At 36.8% G+C, this 21,917-nt stretch overlaps 1 protein-coding gene across 3 annotated transcripts in view; it reads right to left on the bottom strand.

Annotated features, from left to right (window-relative positions):
• LOC144957779 (acid-sensing ion channel 1-like) overlaps window positions 1-21,917 on the bottom strand; it is a 306,131-nt gene that overhangs the window by 122,745 nt on the left and 161,469 nt on the right. The gene's annotated exons all lie outside the window — the stretch shown is intronic.

Genomic DNA, 21,917 nt, shown 5'->3' with positions numbered 1-21,917 from the left:
TGAACCAAAAAATGAAAACAGAAAAGAACACAGGAATTTTAAAAGTAACAAAAGACCCCCCCCCCCCCCCACCCCCAAACAAAGACCAACAAAAAACCACAGAAAAAAAAGCAAAAAAAAAAAAAAAAAAAAAATGAATAGCCGAAAACAAAACAAAACAAAAATACTAAAAAGACAAAAATCACAAAGTCACACAAACGCAGCCGTGACGAAATCTTACGATTACAAACACGTATTCATTTAGTCACATGCGATGTTGAAATTTTGCGGTAAATCGGATGGCCACAGATTTTTCTTTCTTTGAGCAAGACACGTTACTCCAAATTAGACAGTGATCGAAAAATGCTTTACGCAATGGAGCCTAGTAACGGAGTTGTACCGTATAAAATGGACATTTGAATTAGCATGACTAATAAAGCCATGGATACTTTTTTCACCCCATCTGGACGCAAAAAATATTAAAGACAGACCACCCACGTCAATTGGATTCAGTAGTCTGATGTCACGACACCCGGCAACGGCGGCCATCTTGGTTCTAAACAAAGAAAATCATTACTTTTTATTCTTCATGCTGGCTAGAAATTTCCATATGCCTTGTGATCAGAATGTGTAAAAGTCAAAACATGATCAAATGTATGGGTTTTTTTTTCCTCTGGATACGCTTTTATGCTCGCCGAAGAAATATTTCATACGGGCGTCCGCCATTGTTCCGATAGTTTAGAGTCAGTGTTACTAAGTTACCATGCGTCATTAGGAAGGACGTTACGACTGTTGAAGAGTATTCACACTGATCCAAAAATTAAAGAGACCTATAACGCCTCCAAAATAACCAAGAACTAAAAATAATAGAAGATACGAAGTTAGCATCCACAGTAAAAGACCGTGGAATGTGGAAGGAATTGAATTCAATAGTCTGATGTCACGTCCGCCCAACAACGAGCAGCTTGGTTCTAAACAAAGAAAATCAGTACTTTTTATTCTTCATGCTGGCTGGAAACTTTTCACATGTCATGTGATCAGAATGTATAAGAGTCAAAACATGACCAGATTTATAATGTTTTTCTCCTCAGAATAAACTTTTTTGCTAGTCGGAGATAGTATTTCATAAGGGCGTCCGCCATTGTTTCGATAGTTTAGAAACAGTTCTAAGTTGCTATGCGTCAATACTGGGGAAATGACGTCACGACTGTTGACACAGACAACTAGAGAGGCAGCCAAGGCGTCCCAATCTGATTATTAGGAAGCGAAAGGTCTTAAGTTAAGTGTCTTGGGTAAATTACGTTTTACAACAGCAACATTTAACATGTGGGATGAGACATGACACTTGTTAGACGATATTGCATTTATTTTGTTGGACAGAACAACGCTGTTAAGGTCCTGGTACTCATTTTACATCTGAGTAAGGAGAGAGAATGTGAATAAAGAGCCTTTTCAAGGAGCGCCGAGCGAGGCCCGAACCCAGGACCTTCCGATCCCAAAGCAAATGTCATACCACTAGACCACATAACCGCACGCCGTAAAGGGTGCATATCTTTTTTTAAAAAATTAAAGCGATCCTAGGCTAATTGAAGCTTATAAAACGCAAAAAACATAAATTCCTTATATACACCAACAGACGGTAGGGAACATTCCAAAATCTTAAGGCAGAAAGACGCGCTAAAGTTTTTCTCTGTTGTCTATCAGGTCATTGGGTAGTGTTTATGTTTTTATTGTTTTGAAGAAGGGTTTGGAGCCCAAAACGTTCCGTGATTTTTTATTTTGATCCGTTTTTGAAGCTGCTATGTTCATTGTTTTGTTTTGTTCATATCATTTTAAATTCTACCCTTTTAAGGATCCGCTGTCAAGTTGTCAAATAATACAGGCGACAATCAAACAGCAGATAATTTGGTAGTCAATATCAACCTTTTATCTCACCCGTCACCAAAGACGGGTTAAAAACAAGCAATAAGCACTCCAAACAAATTGGTTGTACTGTAATTGGAAAACGGTTATTTTATCAATAATTGTCATCCAGCTATTATCACATGTCAGTCACATGATATCAATGTAAACACTTGACATGATAGCAGCTTCAATTGAATTGGATCTCCCATCGAAAAGAGTGATGAATTGTTTGTTTATAATGGGTTTGGAGTGTAAGTTTCGATGTTTTCAATAACGCTGAGCTCAATGGAAGCTTTTATTTGTAGAGATTACCCCTCTCCTTACCAGACATTTTCAAAATTTTCCCTGAAATTTCACATCCACCCAACACAAAAATATATTTTTTTTCTACTCAAATAGAAAAGCAACAATTACATTCCATACATAATATTGTCCAGTGTCTAATTTTGGTGCCAGAACAAAATATTTTCTTTATAATTTGTTTTGTACAAAGGATGTCAGAATGAGAAAATTGTTGGTTGCATCGTAACAAATGTGACGATTTTCCTATGGATGGTAAGGAGAGGGTTAACCCTCTCCTTACCAACTATAGGAAAATCGTCACATTCGTAACGATACAACCAACATTTTTCTTATTCAAATTTCTTTTGTACATCAAAAAATTTAAAGAAAAATGAACAGTGTGTTGTAGAGCATGTTTTGCTAAAGAAATTATTTATCGCACGAATTTACTATTGTTGTGTTTGAGTGATAAAAAATCTATTGTTGTGTTAGTTGGGTGTGAAGTTTTGGGGAAAATCCTGTAAATGGCTGGTAAGGAGAGAGTTAACCCTCTCCTTACCACCCCTAGGAAATCGTCACATTTGTTGCGATGCAGTAAACATTTTTTGTCATTCTAATCTCTTTTGTACATCATAATATTTGAACAAAAATGTTTGCTATAGTTAAAGTATATTAACACTGTGATGAAGAGCTCGTTTAGCAGAAATAAATACGTATAGCAAGAACTAACAGAATTTGTGTTTGAGTGAAATAAATCTATTTTGGGAAAGGTTGGGTGGGAAATTTTGGGGACAATACAGAAAATGGCCGATAAGGAGAGGGTTAAAATGAGAGCTTACTTAAAATAGAAACTGGGTTAAACATTCCAGGATTTTTATTGTCTAATATCACTCACCCGAAACGTCGGCTTTAGTTTGACGTTAGTTGTTAGATGGCACTTTACGACACGTTAGGGAATCCAGTTAGATAGCTTAATTGATAGAGTACCCGATACTAAAGCAAAGAGACCAATGATAGACCAGAATTACATTACATTTTAAGGTAATGCTTTGATTTGGTTTGGTTAGTTTGTTTGTTTGTGTGTTTGTTTGTGACCATTCATCGCCTGAATCGTTAACGGCTAATGGTTTTTTGATTTCATGGTCTTGTAGTATAATACTCCTGGGTGGGGATCCTGACCTCCCATAGTAGGCAGGGAGGTACATGCTGTGTCTTCTATCCCCCCATACCCGTTTTCCAATTGTTTCCTGTCATTGTCTTGGAATGAGATTACTTGGTTTTGACCTGATCCTTGACGGAGTTCCTTGGCTGGGAGGGAAACAGTCGAATGTATAGTTATAGTTTTGGGAGATGATATTTTTTCCCTTGTAAATCATCTCTCTGTTATGCATTGTATTATGTTTAGTTTTCATATTATATTATATGATTGGTAAACATTTGAGTGTATTCCTCTTAGTTGGGACCTGTGCTTGTGTCTGGATGAGACCTTTAGGTGATCTCAAACTAAGTACATTGGTGGTATGCTCTTGGAATCTACATCTGATCCCAATTTCTTCCCAGTTCCCCTATGTCTTACTTTTTCTTGGGTGCTTTAATTGTAATTCTATACCTTTTTACTATCTCATTTTCTTCCTTTTTACTGGCGCTGATATGACCTAAATGTGTTGCAAGCGCCGTAAAACCCTTCAAAACAAAAACAAGTATAACACTCGCTTTTCGACAAGTGGGTCCCTTAGATCGAGTCCAACTGTAGGCGACGCAAAATTGAGTCCTTAGAAAAAGTTATTTACTCGCATTTTTTCATCACACAGGTATAAAACGAATACCTGACTTTGAATAAAAAAACATTTTAGCATCTTATAGGTATCATGTTTCGTCCTACAAGTTAAGTGTTGCAATTGGCTGGAGACCCATTGTGAAGCACTTTGAGCCACATTGTGTTGATATTGTGTAATATAAAAGCTCAAGATTATATTATTATTTTTCATCAATTCTAAGCTTAGTGATGAAGGCATCGGACGCCACTGTTTTCTCTGTTGCTGCTGATGTTTTAAGGCATAATTCATTAAGTCCAGCCTTTTTTCGCGCTAGAGGAAAATGAATAGAGAACTCAACCTTTATATAGATCAGAACTCAATGAATTGTGCTCAAAGCGCTTTATTAAGGGTCTGAAGCTATCCGCAATACTTAGTATATATATAGGGGGAGACAGGACGTAAATATATCGCTCACCCACTCCCTCACTCAATCATCTCCGTGCCTGCTGGCAATTGAGGCAACATAGGGGATCTCCACTACTATTCATATGAACACAGTGGGGAACCCTATGTTGTAGGCGCCTCTCCAAGGTACGTCTCCAGATCTCTTTTGGATGCCCTGGCTTCCTCTTTTGTTGAGGTCTCCGTCACAGAGCCTTCAGTGTCAATGCTTCGACAGGTCTGCGACAGACATGCCCCGACTTCTTTTAATGAGGCTCTTCAGAGACTCAACCTCTTCTTAAGATGCACTAGTCTATAGCAATGTGATGTTTTCTGCCAAATTAATCAGATAGCAAATTATCAGAGATCGAAACCCTTCTTTGCGTGTGACGCCAGTTCTTTACCAAGTGCGCAACCAGGAGCACTCAGTCGATTTTTATTCTAATTCCCTAACCCGCTTACTATCCAGCAGTAATTGAAAAGATGCGTCTACCAAAAACTGGCGTAACATATTTTAATTTGTCACAGAATAACGTTCTATTTTAAAAGGATTGCAATTGTTTATTCAACGCCATAGAAACCGGGATAAACTCCGTCCCCATGTGACCTATGTGTCTGAAAGAAAGAAAGACATTTTACATCCTACAATGCACAAATCGCCGGGTTTCTTTCACAACAGCAGAACAAAACAAAGAAAGCAAACAAGATCACCGACATTATTTTTAGCCAACACGCCTGCCATAAACCCATGGATATGTATACAAAATCTAATTATTTTTCAATTACGCCGACAGGACGATGTATTTATGGCGTTTAGATTAATTCTATTACACGCAATGTTAGCCATTCTATTAACCCTTTCAATGCGAATCTCGGAACTTCTTTCCTATCGTACTTATGATTATATATATATATATATATATATATATATATATATATATATATATATATATATATATAGTTTTATGGTCTTGGGTTAAGTTACTCGACTAGGTCAAAGACTCGAGTTCCACTGCTACACTATCGAGTCCTTGGAAAAGTCTCTTTACCTGAATTGCCTCACCATACTCAGGCACAAAATGAGTTTCTGTACGATAACTGCGTTGCTTGCGTTTTATATAAATTACGATAGCAACGTGTCTATTTCCAAATTGTATCCAATGTTGTTTCTGGCTTTTGTCTACTTATTAAGGGCATTCTTTCACGGACATGGCGCTATACAGAAGCGTCAACGCATCCTTTTTTTCATTACCGTTCTCTTGATTATAACAGTAATTTATTAGAATATCAAGTAAAAGTAAAACCGAATCCGATCTGGAAAGAATTAAGTATCGATATGGAAGGACGGTCTGTGTAGACGTTTGTCCCTAAGGGGTAGGTGGGTATAACTTAGGGGTAATTGGAAAAGACAAACAATGCTCTTTAGTGTTTTAACCGAGATGTTGTTTTCTTTTCATTCATTCATTAGTTGTGGCTCGAGTTTTAGTGCCAGGGTGCCCTTCCTGAGCAAACATTCCCCATTATAGCAGCGGCTATGTGGTCTCGTGGTATGACACTCGCTTTCGGATCGGAAGGTCCTGGGTTCGAACCTTGCTCGGCGCATAGTTGAGTCCTTGGAAAAGGCTCTTTACTCACATTCTCCGACTCCATGTGCCTAATGGGTCTGAAGGACCGTTTCCCAATGAGAGCGTCCAAGGTCAAAAGGCTTTAATAATGAAATAATATTTTTTAAAACAAAATTGATACAACTCGTTACCTTTAACTATCCCCTTACCAACCATAGGAAAATCGTCACATTCGTTACGGCACAACCAACATTTTTCTTTCTCAAATTTCTCTTGTACATCAAATAATTTAAAGAAAATGAACAGTGTGTTGTTGAGCATGTTTTGCTAAAGAAATTATGTATCGCAAGAACTTTACTGCTATTATGTCTGAGTGATAAAAATATATTTTTGTATTAGTTGGGTGCGGCTATGTGGCCTAGTGGTATGACACTCGCTTTCGGATCGGAAGGTCCTGGGTTCGAGCCTCGCGCTCGGCGCATAGTTGAGTCCTTGGAAAAGGCTCTTTACTCACATTCTCTCACCACACTCAGGTGTAAAATGAGTACCTGACCGTTAACAGCGTTGTCTTTGTCCGAAAAATTGTAATATCTCCTAACAGGCGTCATGTTTCGTCCTACATGTTAAATGTTGCTTTTGACCAGGGACCCCTTGTAAAGCGCTTTGAGCACAATTAGTGGATATTGCGCTATATAAGAGCTTAATTTAATTTATTATCCGGGCTCATGACAGACCTCATAGGTGCTGGGTTGCACCCCTAAAAGAGCTGGGTTGGACAAGGGAAAGGACGATATGAAAGAACTGGGCCTGGGGGAAGATGATGCTCTGAACCCGAGATGCATGGAGATGTGGTAATCATTTTGGCAACCCTTCAAAATGCGGGATAAGCTGAAAGAAGAAGAAGTAGAAGAAAGAACCAAGATGTTTGTTTTGTCGTATTTGAATTTGAAGAATTTGGGCGTACCGAATTTGGTACGAGTCAGTCGGAATCGATACCGACACGGAACCGACGATGTTGGAGTTGACTGAGAACCGTTCCGGGATTCGCAAATCATTCTGCTCCACTCATCTCTTGGTGCTCTGGTTCTGATTTGTCCATAGAATATAACTCTCAACCGGACACAGCACAGATGTTGGTTTGATGATTTGCCGAAGTCCCGGGTTTGAGAGGTTATGCCGAGATGAGAGTTATTTAAATCGATCGATATTTGAAGGACGAGTTTTCTGGCCAAATGATTAAATATGTGTCTTTTTTTTCTCTCTCCAGAGTATGGTAGTATAGGTGTCACGGAATGACACATTTATTTTTCTTTTGCACCTTAACCATCGTTATCCGAAGCAATACCGTTTAGAGATGCCAGGTCATATGTATCAATTACATTTTTTCAACCATTAGAAGAACTCAGCTCTTTATTATTATTTTTAGACAGCCTATAGATAGAATGCGCTTGGCCAAGGAGTTCACAACTTTGCCATCCGGAAGTATAACGGACCAACACACAAACTCTGTGTAACCATGAACTTTTATAGTCTGGTTAATACAGTTTAGTGAGAACAACTCACAAACGCGGATGGCAAAAACAATAACAAAGGCCTGAGTGACGTCATCTGCATACTATCTATAGGTGTCACGCAATAACACATTTATTTTTCTTTTGCACCTTAACCATAGTTATCCGAAGTAATACCGTTTAGAGATGCCAGGTCACATGTATCAATTACATTTTTTCAACCATGAGAAGAACTCAGCTCTTTATGATTTTTTTAGACAGCCTAATTATTAGTGATTAGTTCTCACAAAATTTTGTAAATCAGATTATGAACATTAAATGTTACACAGAGTTTGGGGTATGTTGTTTTGTTTAATTTGAGCGTATGGTGTTTCAGTATTTTTAACTTAACGCATAGCATCGTTAGAGAAGCGTGTTTGTATTAGAGTTCATGGTGTGTCGTGAAATATGCAATGTGTGTTATTTATGTGAATAATTATTGCAGCGTATCTTATGTCGACTTCGAAAATGTTAAAATAATGTTTAAATGAAAGCGCGTCGTTAACTACACAATCAATACAGGTTATGGTATCATGATAGGGTTTGCTAACCTGTATGCATAATTTACATATTATGTAAATTAGATGATCTGAAAAATACATTTTGATATTGTAGAAGTTATCTTTTATAGAGATCTCGTCCTATGTATGATACTACAATACACTCCGCTTAATCGCACATCGGTAAATCACACACTCCGCTTCTAAGCTACGCATTCACGAAAAACGGAATTATTGCTATAGATAGTATGCGCTTGGTAAGAAGCTCACAACATTGCCATCCGGAAGTATAAAGAACCAACACACTCAACTATGTGTAACCTTAAACTTTTATAGTCTGGTTAATACAGTCTAATGAGAATTACTCATAAACGGGGATGGCAAAAACAATAACAAAGACATGAGTGACGTCAACTTCATTCTATCTATATAATCACCCATCCAGAGTCTGTCACACAACCCCTAACAAAAACTGGAAAACTTGACATGCTGTACAAACTAAGCCGCTATAGATAGTATGCGCTTGGCTAAGAAGCTCATAACATTGCCATCCGGAAGTACAACGGACCAACACACAAAATTGTGTGTATCCATGAACGTTTATAGTCGGGTTAATACAGTTTAGTGAGCATACTCATAAACGCGGAAGGCAAAAAACAATAACAAAGGCCTGAGTGACGTCATCTTCGAACTATCTCTATCCAAAAAGAATGCTTGACAAATGATCTACGAACGTTGGCGAGATTGGAGACGAGGGTTTATATATAAAATCTTGCGCAGATAGTAATCAATCAACACTTCACGATTACTATTCTTATAAACAATAATGTCAAATTTTGATGTCGATGAAACATGAAAAAGAAACGAAAAAAAGAAAGAAGGAAAATAAAAGAGACAGAGCACGCATGCAAAACAAAAATAAACGCTCCCAAAATCCCAACTTCTAATGAGGCCATATCTTGATCGTGATGATTCCAAGCCCATAGTTAGCTCAGAGAGGTAGACCTTACACATATGGCACATAAACTCTGGTGCTTAGATGCTTTTTTTTAGCATCTCCGGTTAATCGCACACTCCGCTTAATCGACAGACTAACCCGGACTCCCGAAGGTGTGCGATTAAGCGGAGTCAAATGTATTTCAAAACCGACTGTGCGGGGCTTGCTCGTTGTATGTTATTCAGGAATAGCTTGCAAAATAAATTAATAGTGAGCAAAGACAGGCGACCAAGAAACCGTCTACTTGTCGTGCTAACTAGATGCTCATTATTATTATTATTATTATTATTATTATTATTATTATTATTATTATTATTATTATTATTATTATTATTATTATTATTATTATTATTATTATTATTATTATTATTAATAATAATAATAATAATAATAATAATATCACCATCATCACCATCATCATCATCATCATCATCATCATCATCATCATCATCATCATCATCATCATCATCATCATCACCATCATCATCATCACCATCATCGTCATCATCATCACCATCATCATCACCATCATCGTCATCATCGTCATCATCCTCATCATCATCATTAAAAGAAAACAACTGTGAACTTATTTCACACACACAATGTGTTTTTGTTTCCGAATTCCGCACAGGCTACGGGACTTTGGCAATGAAAAGGCTCTGAAACCACTGCTACAAATAATATGGGATTATAACAAAAATTGTTGATGTTTATCTACTATAATATTATAATATATACTAAACCCACATCTCTTTTCATAGCGGCCAATGATATCGATTTGATCAAATGTAACGTTTTTGCCTCGAGCTGCTCCGGGTTTTTTTTTTCAGATGTAAAAGATACCAATGTATATTTGACTATATTTATGACTAATATTGACTAGATCTATTTCGACTTTAGACTAATAATAATCATTAGCTTTTTAAAGGTCTGATAAAATACATTGTTGTGGTCTCTTTGCTGTAATGTGTAATACTATAATAAAATCAATGTGTACTTATATACAAGTCTGCCAACCAAGAGAGTTTGGGTCCTATTACTCTACTGGACATAATCTCAAAACCAACGTTTACCTATGCAAAAGTCTGACAACCAAGAGAGTTTGAGTCTTATTATTGTACTAGATATTATGCTCTCAGACCAACGTGTACGTCTGTACAAGTCTGACAACCAAGAGAGTTTGGGCCCTATTATTGTATTATATATGCTCTCAGTCCAACGTGTACTTCTGTACAAGTCTGACAACCAAGAGAGTGTGGGTCCCATTATTGAACTAGAAATGCTCTCACACCAACGTGTTTTCATTTACAAGTCTGACAAGCCAAATGATTATGGTTTCGTTGTTAAAATGGAAATATTCTTAAAACAACAGGTAGTTATTTACAGGTGTGGCAACGCAAATAGTTATAGTCTCATTGTTGTCATGGAAATACTCTCAAAACAACATACATATATTTACAAGTCTGACAAACCCAACATAGTTACGGTATCACATTTAACAAGGAAATACGCTTAACCCAAACCAAGGCCATTATACAATTGAGCTTTTTGGGGCTTTTTATATAGCGCACTATCCACTAAATGTGCTCAAATCGGTTTACAAGGGGTCCCTGACCAACAGAAACACGTAACATGTAGAACGGAACATGACGCCTGTTAGGCGATATTACAATTTTTTTCTGACAGAGACAACGCTGTCAACTGCCAGGTACTCATTGTACAAGACTTGCATTTTGACGTCATTTTTTGGTCAGTGTTAGACTATAAGTTAACGATGGCTACGCAAATACTCTGAATGCATATGGGACCGATCTATAGATAGTATGCGCTTGGCTAAGAAGTTCACAACATTGCCATCCGGAATTACAACGGACTAACACACAAAACTGTGTGTAATCATGATCGTTTATAGTGTGGTTAATACAGTTTAGTGAGAATTACTCATAAACGCGGATGGCAAAAAACAATAACAAAGACCTGAGTGACGTCAACTTCATTCTATCTATATTCATGCTTTCATCCAACACCGTCATCGTTCACAAGATTTGTTGCTGTACAACGATTGGACTTCAATAAATGTAAACACGCTGCTTTGTTTATAAAAGTTGTAAGCAAACTCATGAGTCGCGCTGAGCAAAATAACAAATCGTGATGTTAGTTAGATATTTCAAAAGTTGTGAACACTTTTCACTATGTGGGTCATTTTGAGCACATTTTGCAATTTGACCAATGACCTCGAGCACATGGAAAATTACTATAGATCATCCCAATACGCTTCAACAGTCGTAACGTCACTTCCCTCGTAATGACGCATGGCAACTTAGTAACTGGCTCTAAACTATCGGAACAATGGTGGACGCCCTTATGAAATATTTATCCGACGAGCATAAATGGGTACCCAGAGGAAAAATAAAACCCCATTATAAATCTGATCATGTTTTACACATTCTGATCATAAGACATATGAAAAGTTCTTGCCAGCAGGAACAATTTTTTAAAATGTACCGATTTTCTTTGTTTAGAACCACGATGGCCGCCGTTGCTGGGCGACGTGACATCAGACTATTGAATCCAATTGATATAAAACAACCATACTACAGCACACCGTCAAAAAGCTCTCTTTACAGTTTGACAATGAAACCGATAATGTTGGGAAATGATATTTAAACATGAGACTTCAAATACGACCATGATACAGGTTCAAAGTAGTAGATAGCCTCGGATTACTAATGTTTTACAAGTTTTTGATTCACATGAATTGGTTGATAGATGAAATAATTTCTTTATCGGCTGAATTTGAAAAATAAAGACAGTTTGTCAATTTATGATAATATCGATTGTCATTATTTATAAAATATGTTAAGTCAATTTTCATATAAGGTAATGGCTATTATCTGATAAACAACTTCAATAACCCATTCAAAGAATTATAGAAAAGACCAATGTCAAATGTGTGTCTTTTATTTTTGAGTATGTGTTATTTGTTTAAACGCCTATTTGTGTGTATATGTTTTGCTGTGTATGTGTGCATTAAAGAAATATGTAAAGTGTTTTAAAAAAATACAAGTTAATGGCTTTCATATCTGATAAAAATCTTCAATAATAACACATCCAAAGAATTACTGAAAAGACCAATGTTAGATGTGTGTCTTTTCTTTGAGTATGTTTTTTGGGGTATTTATAGATAGTATGCAGATGACGTCACTCAGGCCTTTGTTATTGTTTTTGCCATCCGCGTTTGTGAGTTGTTCTCACTAAACTGTATTAACCAGACTATAAAAGTTCATGGTTACACATGGTTTGTGTGTTGGTCCGTTATACTTCCGGATGGCAATGTTGTGAACTCCTTGGCCAACCGCATTCTATCTATACGCTTGCTTGTGTATGTGTGTGTTTTTAAAAATAAAATATGTAAAGTCTTGTTTCATACAAGTGAATGGCTTTTATCTGATAAACATCTTCTATAATAACACATTCAAAGAATTATTGAAAAGAAAAATTATAGATGTGGGTCTTTTATTTGAGTATGTGTTATTGGTTTATACGCCTGTTTGTGTATGTGTGTTACTCAGTGACATCTATAGATAATATTATGTAGTCCTAGGTGTTACTGTGTATGTGTATATTTTTAACAAAATAAAATATGTAAATTGTTTTTTTCTTCATACAAGTTAATGGCTTTCATCTGATAAACAGCTTCAATAATAACACTTTCATAGAATTATTGAAAACACCAATGTTGGATGTGTGTCTTTTATTTGAGTATGCTTTTTTTTTGGGTATATTATACACCTGTTTGTGTATGTTTGTTGCTGTGTATGTGTGTATTTTTTATATATATTTGTTTATGTGTGAGTGTAATGGTGTGTCTTTATGCATGAAAATGTGTTTGTGCATGCGAGTGTTAATGTAACTGTGGTTTTTTTCACAAATAATTATTTATATATAATTTTAGACTAATCATTAGTCACTCTATTTTGCTGAAGATAGAACGAAGATGATGTCACTCAGGTCTTTGTTATTGCTTTTTGCCATCCACGTTTATGAGTAATTCTCACTTAACAGTATTATCCATACTTTAAAAATTCATGGTTACACAATGTTTTGTGTGTTGGTCCGTTATACTTCCGGATGGCAATGTTTTGAGCTTCTTAGCCAAGTGCATACTATCTATAGAGATGCTGTGCGCTTGGCTAAGAAACTCACAAAATTTCCATCCGGAAACACAACGGAACAACACACAAAAAATATGTGAAACCATGAACTTTTATAGTCTGGTTAATAAATATCGTTTAGTAAGAATTACTCATAAACATGAATGGCAAAAAAAACAAAAAACAAACAATAACAAAGACCCGAGTGACGTCAATTTCGTTTTATCTATTGATACTATCTTCGGCTAAAAGATCTCCCATATATTAAACAATGTACGGATATAAATCAATATATAAATAATATTTAAACACACCGAATGTCTATTGTTGTAAATGACATTCTTATATTTATTCCCATATGTATTATGCATGGCAACTATACAATGAAGAAGAAAAATACAAAAGCTATTTATCCTGAAGACTGCCATTATTATAAGTAATTGATTAATTAAATACGCTAAAAGGCTTGCCTTATTTAAAATGTATTTCTTTTATGTTTCAATAATATTGGGTAGATAGTTTTATTCCAAATAATGAATTAATTATTCATATAATTTATTCCAAAATATTTATCAAATAAAAAATACTGATTTATATTATCATATTATGATATTTTATTTGAAATTCTAAAAAAGAAAAAAAAACTGGAGTGTAACTATTTATAAACTCAGTAACCAATTTGTTATGATTTTATTGTTGAAATACTCTCAAACCGACGTGTATGTAATACTCTTCAACAGTCGTAACGTCACTTCCTCCCGAATGACGCATGGTAACACTGGCTCTAAACTATCGGAACAATGGCGGACGCCGTCTGAAATATTTCTCCGGCGAGCATAAAAGCGTTTCCAGAGGAAAAAAACCCCATAAATTTGATCATGTTTTGACTTTTACACATTCTGATCTCAAGGCATATGAAAAGTTCTAGCCAGCATGAAGAATAAAAAGTAATGATTTTCTTTGTTTAGAACCAAGATGGCCGCCGTTACCGGGCAGCGTGACATCAGACTACTGAATGCTATTGAGGGTCTGATAACCCAAATTGTTATACTCTCAGATCAACGCAAATCAGTGTTCATTGCAAAGTGTGAAACCAGGCCCATGATTGCGTGCGGCCGTCAATGGGAGAGATCTATAGATAGAATGCGCTTGCCCAAGGAGTTCACAACATTGCCATCCGGAAGTATAACGGACCAACACACAAACTCTGTGTAACCATGAACTTTTATAGTCTGGTTAATACAGTTTAGTGAGAACAACTCACAAACGCGGATGGCAAAAACAATAACAAAGGCCTGAGTGATGTCATCTGCATACTATCTATAGATAGTTCGAAGATGACGTTACTCAGGTCTTTGTTATTGTTTTTTTTTTCCATCCGCGTTTATGAGTAATACTCACTGAACTGCATTAACCTGACTATAAACCTTCATGGATACACACAGTTTTATGTGTTGGTCCATTATTCTTCCGGATGGCAATGTTATGAGCTTCTTAGCCAAGCGCATACTATCTATAGATAGTATGCAGATGACGTCACTCAGGCCTTTGTGATTGTTTTTGCCATCCGCGTTTGTGAGTTGTTCTCACTAAACTGTATCAACCAGACTATAAAAGTTCATGGTTACACAGAGTTTGTGTGTTGGTCCGTTATACTTCCGGATGACAATTTTGTGAACTCCTTGGCCAAGCAAGTAGTCTCATTCCAAGACAAAGACAGAAAGCATGTTGGAAAACAGACAGAGGGGGACAGAAGTCACAGTAAGTACTTCCCTGCCCACTATGGCAGGTTTGTTGCCTGGTTGATATGATTTAAGTTATAACTACTCGTACAAAAGTCTGGCTAAATACAATAACAAAGAGCTAAGTGACATCAATTTCGTTCTATCTATATGTGCACTAGGTCTCAAACCAACGGAAATCGTTTCAAATTATAACAATGTTAAAGCTGGCCCAAATTGCATTCGACTATGAGACCTGCTAAAACGTGGACGTATTGCAAAACCCAATTATAATTTTCCGATAAAAGATAGAAAAATAAGATTAAAATATTAAAATGCTCTGCTTTACTGAGTCGTAAACATATTTGTTTTGTTATATTTTCTGAATACCCGGAAATCTATCAACGAATAAACATAATTGTTTAAACTTCCGATAATTATTCATTGTCTCAAAAGATTATTTGCTGCTTGTCATTTATGATTCTTATGTAAGCTTCGATTATAAATAAAATCTATGATATTTATTTGAGAGACTTCCTACGGTAATACTCTCTATTAGGGGAAAGCGTTTGTTATCGATTGTGCCCCTTTGTTGTGTCCAGCTCAATGAACACCGCAATGATGTCAACGCACATAAAAACAATATAGATAGTTCGAAGATGACGTCACTCAGATCTTTGTTATTGTTTTTTACCATCCGCGTTTATGAGTTATGCTCACTGAACTGTATCAACCTGACTATAAACGTTTATGGAGACACACATTTTGTGTGTTGGTCCGTTATACTTCCGGATGGCAATGTTATGAGCTTCTTAGCCAAGCGCATACTATCTATATTTTTAAATTAAAATTAAATTAAATTAAATTGAGCTTTTTTGGGTTTGATGATTTCTACGAATAAACAAAACTCGTATTATAACAACTGTTGGAAAACACAACGCCTGGGATCCAAGCATAGCGTTAGTAAACTTATGGCCGGACACTGACCAAAAAAATAACGTTTAAAGACAGGTCTTTGGCCACAAAAGAAAACAAATCGTGAGTTGTATTCAATAGTTCAACCAATGGGATCCCTTTTTTCCTTTAGCATTACCAACAACAACAAGGAGGTGCATAAACCTTTAAAATGACGTCAAAGTACAAGTCCTATAGATAGTTCGAATATGACGTCACTCAGGTCTTTGTTATTGTTTTTTTTTGCCATCCGCGTTTATGAGTAATGCTCACTGAACTGTATTAACCCGACTATAAACGTTCATGGAGACACACAGTTTTGTGTGTTGGTCCGTTATACTTCCGGATGGCAATGTTATGAGCTTCTTAGCCAAGCGCATACTATCTATTGGGTTCCAGCCTAGCCATCGTTAACTTTATAGCCTGACACTTGAATCCTCTAAGACTTATAGTTTGACATTTTTTAGGTTTGTGTAGCTTCTGGTAAATTGTCGTTAGTAGAGCTCCAGGAAACACATCCTCCCATTGGTTGAACTATTGAACACAACTCACGATTTGCTTTCTTTTGTGGCCAATGACTTGTCTTTTGGCGTTATTTTTTTGGTCAGTGTCAAGCTATAAGTTTACGATGGCTACGATCCAAGACCCGTATAAATAGTATGCGCTTGGCTAATAAGTTCACAACATTACCATCCGGAAGTACAACGGACCACCACACAAAACTGTGTGCAACTACGATCGTTTATAGTCTAGTGAATACCGTTTAGTGAGAATTACTCATGAACGCGGATGGCAAAAAAAAAAAAACGATAACAAAGACTCGAGTGACTTCAACTTCGTTCCATCTATATGTTAACGATGGCTACGGTTCAACCGTAGCCATAGTTAATTTATGGCACTAAAACCGTGGCCTTCGTAAAGTTATGGCCTGACACTGACCAAAAAATGAAGTCAAAAATGCAAGTCTTTGACCACAAAAGAAAACAAATCGTGAGTTGTATTCAATAGTTCAACAAATGAAATTACTTGTTTCCATGAGCTCTACTAACGACAACTCACTAGGCGGTACAAAAACCAAATAATGACGTCAAACTGCCAGTCCTTTTGGATTTCAGTGTCAGGCTTATCATAACGATGGCAACGCTAAAGCCCACTAAGACCAATATTTTGACGTCATTTTTAGGTTTATGGACCGCCCAGTGAATTGTCTTTTGTAGTGCTCAAGGAAACAAGTGAGGTCATTGGTTGAACTGTTGAATACAACTCACGATTTGTGGCCAAAGACTTTTCTTTTGACGTCATTAAAATTTGTTGGTCATTGCGTGGTACAAGCCAAAATAGTGCAGGAAATTTTCTTAATGAATGTTTAAAATGTGAGCGTTTGTATAGAGCAATATCCATTAAACGTGCTCAAAACTATTTACAATGGGTCCCTAGCAACATTGGAGGACGAGACATGACGCCTGTTAGGCGATATTGCAATGATTTTTCAGACAGAAACAACACTGTTAATGGCCAGGTACTCCTTTTACATCGTAATACTTTAAGAGAATTTTAATAAAGAGTCTTTTTCAGGAAATCAACTATGCGCCTCTCAGAGCGGGACTCGAACCTCAGGTCCCTCCGATCCGAAGGCGTGTGTTATATCCCACTAGCCCACGTATCCACCCTTGCGTTTTCATTGTACGGCCAGTACTGTCTCCTTTATCCCGACTATAATCAATAATTCATAATAATATAGCATTGCTCTGGAGTTTTTCTTAAAGTCCCAAACATAACATCTATTCATTCTCGTAAACCAATAATATTGTACATTAGGTCTTAAGCAATGACCATTGTTTTCTCTCCCCCCCCCCCTTCTCTCTCTCTCTCTCTCTCTCTCTCTCTCTCTCTCTCTATCTATCTATCGATCGATCTATCTATCTATCTATCTATCTATCTATCTATCTATCTAACTATCTATCTATCTGTCTATCTATCTATCTATCTCTCTCTCTCTCTCTCTCTCTCTCTCTCTCTCTCTCTCTACTCTCTCCATTCTCATGAACCAATAATATTGTACATTAGTTCTTAAGCAATGACCATTGTTTTCTCTCTCTCTATCTATCTATCTATCTATCTCTCTCTCTCTCTGTCTCTCTCTCTCTATCTATCTATCTATCTATCTATCTGTCTCTCTCCCTCTCTCTCTCTCTCTCTCCTCTCTCTCTCTCTCTCTCTCTCCCTCTCTCTCTTCTGGTCGATTATATAATGGTATTGTATATTTTCTGAATCAATGCCCAACGGTCTTTTGTCCTGACCGATTACATCATATTTCTATAGAAATGCCCCTGAAGACTTTCCTTGCGGTAGATTTCAATATTAATAATTCACAACACGAGGATCTTCGGGTTGTCTTTAGTATATTTCTTGCTGATTTGTTTATTACTTTTAATGAATGAATGAATTTATATAGCGCCTAGATCCACAATGTGCTCAGAGGCGCTTTGCAATGCAAATAAAACACAACAATAAATCGATAATTTAAGCATAAAATCTATCATATTGGAATAGCATTAATCAATTTGTAATTTAATTACCACGCACTGTGCTACAAGATGAAAATTTAGGGTATCTATAACATGTAGGCCTAATAGAAATGTTAAACATCAAATGATTTTCTAAAGAGATTTGTTTTGAGCTTCTATTTAAAGTTTTCAAATGTCGGACATTTTTTGAAGGATGAAGGCAGTTGGTTCCATAAGACGGGTGCCGACTGGCGAAAAGATCTCTCACTAAAAGACTGTATTAATTATAAGACTGTATTGAACTGTATTAATGCTTAGATAGAACGAAGTTGACGTCACTCAGGTCTTTGTTGTTGTTTTATTTGCATCAAATTTATGAGTAATTCTCACTAAACTATAGATAGTATGCGTTTGGCTTAGGAGTTCACAACATTGCCATCCGGAAATATAACTGGCCGACACACAAAACTGTGTGTAATCATGATCGTTTATAGTCAGGTCAATATAGTTTAGTGAGAATTATTCATAAACGCGGATGACAAAAAACAATAACAAAGACCTGAGTGACGTCAACTTCGATCTATCTATATTAACCAGACTATAAACGTCCAAGGTTACTCTAATTTTGTGTGTTGGTGTGTTATAATAGTTCCGGATGGCAATGTTGTGACTTTCTTAGTCAAGGGCACAGCATCCATCGAAGGAACGAAGTTGACATCACTCAGCTCCTTACCATTGTTTTTAGACAACCTGTTAGTGATTCGGTCTTACTAAAGGTTAAAAAACGCGTTATTTTCATCGTGCCCAATAACACACAGAGCTTGCGAGTATCTATGTATGTTTTATTGCACTATAAAAATATAACGAGTTTAATAAATACAAAGAAATGAAAGAAAACGTTTATTCTACCCCTACAAGTAAGATTATTGGATATTTTGTAACCAAATGGTATGGCATTAGTACTTCTCTCTTCACCATAATTCGTATCTTTATCCATCTGCTTGAATGACAATTTGACCCAAAACTAAAAACGTTGGATTTGTATCCATGCGCACCAAAAGATTATTTATAATTACCAATCAGCTGCCTTTTACACCAGAATATTTCACACCAATAAAATGTGCGAAAATATTCTGCAATCGTTGAATAAAATGTTTATTCAATACGTTCAAATCATTATACAACGATAAGATCTATACGTTTTGGCTGCCTCTATTCTCATCCCCCCCCCCCCCCCCCCCCCCCCGGGCCGATTGGATTATTGAAAAAAACGTCGCCGGCTTTTTGCGATTTGGATTTGATTGATTTTTTTTTTAATTGTGCAACTTGTGACAAGAAACTTAACAAATTACTGCATTACAACCTTTGGATTAAACATACAACAATTGTGGACTACTATTATGAAGACTAGCATCCTAGACTAGGGGGATGAGAATAGTCACTTCGTACGTATTTACTAAGAAATGAAAGGGTTTTCTAATGAGATGGATGGAATAATGTACGATTCTTACACTTTTGCTTTTTCGAATTCCCGACGTGTTCCCTCCCAACCGCTGCACGAGCTTGCGAGTATGCGTTCGGAACAAAGTTCAAATTCCGAAACGCAATTAGTGTAAGAAATAATGTATTCTAACCCTCAATAAATCCGATTTCGTCATCTTTGAATAAAAGACATGTCCAAAAACGTTTAAATACTACTTCATGTTAAAGAATCCAATTTTTAGTGAAATGTAACGATTTATAAACCGACGTTACAAATATCATTGAAAATATGATATTTAAAAAAATAATTTTAAAATGAACTTTTATATATCAAAAGTCTGGCCCAGGACCGTGAACAATGGAAACAATTAACAACATGGATGGAGAGAGCAGCTATACTTATCCACCATGACTGAATCACACAATTCTCAGCAAGTGGCTTTCGGACTGCGAAGCTTACTACTACAATATCCACTAAACGTGCTCAAAGCGCTTTACAAGGGGTGCCTGGCCAACAGCAACATTTAACATGAAGGACGGGACATGACGCTTGTTAGGCGATATTACAATTTTTAGGACAAAGACAACGCTGTTAACGGCCAGGAACTCATTTTACACCCGAGTACGGTGAGAGAATGTGAGTAAGAGCCTTTTCCAAGGACTCAACTATGCGCCGAGCGCGAGGCTCGAACCCAGGACCTTCCGATCCGAGAGCGAGTGTCATACCACTAGACCACATAGCCGCACACGGGCGAAGTCTTCGGAGAGGTGAATAACAGAACATCTTGTGCTCTTCCGCAAAACTCCGAACTCGTTCCGAACGCGTGCGCTCCAAAGGCCGCGCAACGGTATCTGAAATTGGTTAAAAGTTCAAATTCCAAACTACTTATGAGTTGAAGTTTCAAGAATTCCATAGTTATTGTTTTCATTATTTTTGTATGTTAATTTTGCTTTGTATATTATAATAATATCGTTTTCATCATCCTGCATATCGATTCAGCGATGTATGGAGTTTAGAAATAATATAACAATGATTTGACGTAAGATATAATAGCTATTAAAATGTGTGAATATGTGCGAGTTTGTGTATACATATGTGTTAATGTGTGTGTGTGTGTGTGTATGTTTGTATGTGTGTGCCCTGTTATCCACTCAATATTGCAATCAATATAATATCGTACTTCTATTTAAATATAATATTATATCGTCGAATCATATCGATAAATCCTAAGATATCGTTGAAATCTTACCGATGTTTAACAATACCCGTAGCAATACAATATAAACGGATTATCACTAAGGGGATGCTATTGATAGATTTGACGATTTTGTTTCGGTAGGTAATAAAACCATAAATCCTTCTTCCTTCATAAACGCCAGAAGGCGTACATAGAGAAAAAAAAGAAGACCTTTTATTAACTCTCCACTTACTGGACTAATTTCAGGATTATTGATAAAAAAAAATGTGCCGGTGTGTGGTCTTGTGGTATGACACTCGCTTTCGGACAGAAGTCCTGGGTTCGAACCTCGCTCGGCGCATATTTGAGTCCTGGGAAAGGCTCTTCACTCACATTCTCCCACCGTACTCATGTCTAAAATGAGTACCTGGCCGTGAATAGCGTTGCCTTTGTCTGTAAAAATTGTAATAATATCAGGCGTCATATCCTGTCCTACATGTTACGTGTTGCTGTTGGCCAGGGACCCCCCCCCCCCCCCCTGTAAAGCACTTTGAGCGCGTTTAGTGGATTTTGCGCTATATAACAGCTCAATTCAAAACGCTCATTTGTATCATTTAGAAATGTGACGATTTTTTGGAAGTTGGTAAGGTAAGGGTTAAAATTATGACCCGAATTACTTCTTTGCAGATCTTATAACCCACATTGTTCTTGGCTGCCAACACCCCAATGAAACAGTAACACACCACTTGCTTGAATGTCAACCTCTTGAAGACCTGAGATGCACATTCCTCCCACCAAATCCAAGCATCAGTAACACACTTTATCGTCACCTGGAACAACTACAAAAGACGTCTAACTTCTACGTCATGGCACAAGACCGAAAGGCTAGAGCTCAGGTGGTCGCTGGTTCGGATAAGTAAGCACGTTCTTGGCTCATCGTAGATA

Source organism: Berghia stephanieae, chromosome 12 (genome assembly GCF_034508935.2).
Source record: "Berghia stephanieae isolate SIO BIC M18660-M18661 chromosome 12, UCSD_Bste_1.3, whole genome shotgun sequence".
Classification (NCBI taxonomy): domain Eukaryota; kingdom Metazoa; phylum Mollusca; class Gastropoda; order Nudibranchia; family Aeolidiidae; genus Berghia; species Berghia stephanieae.
The sequence above is the reverse complement of the archived record's forward strand: the minus strand, read 5'-3'. Positions and strand labels throughout refer to the sequence as shown.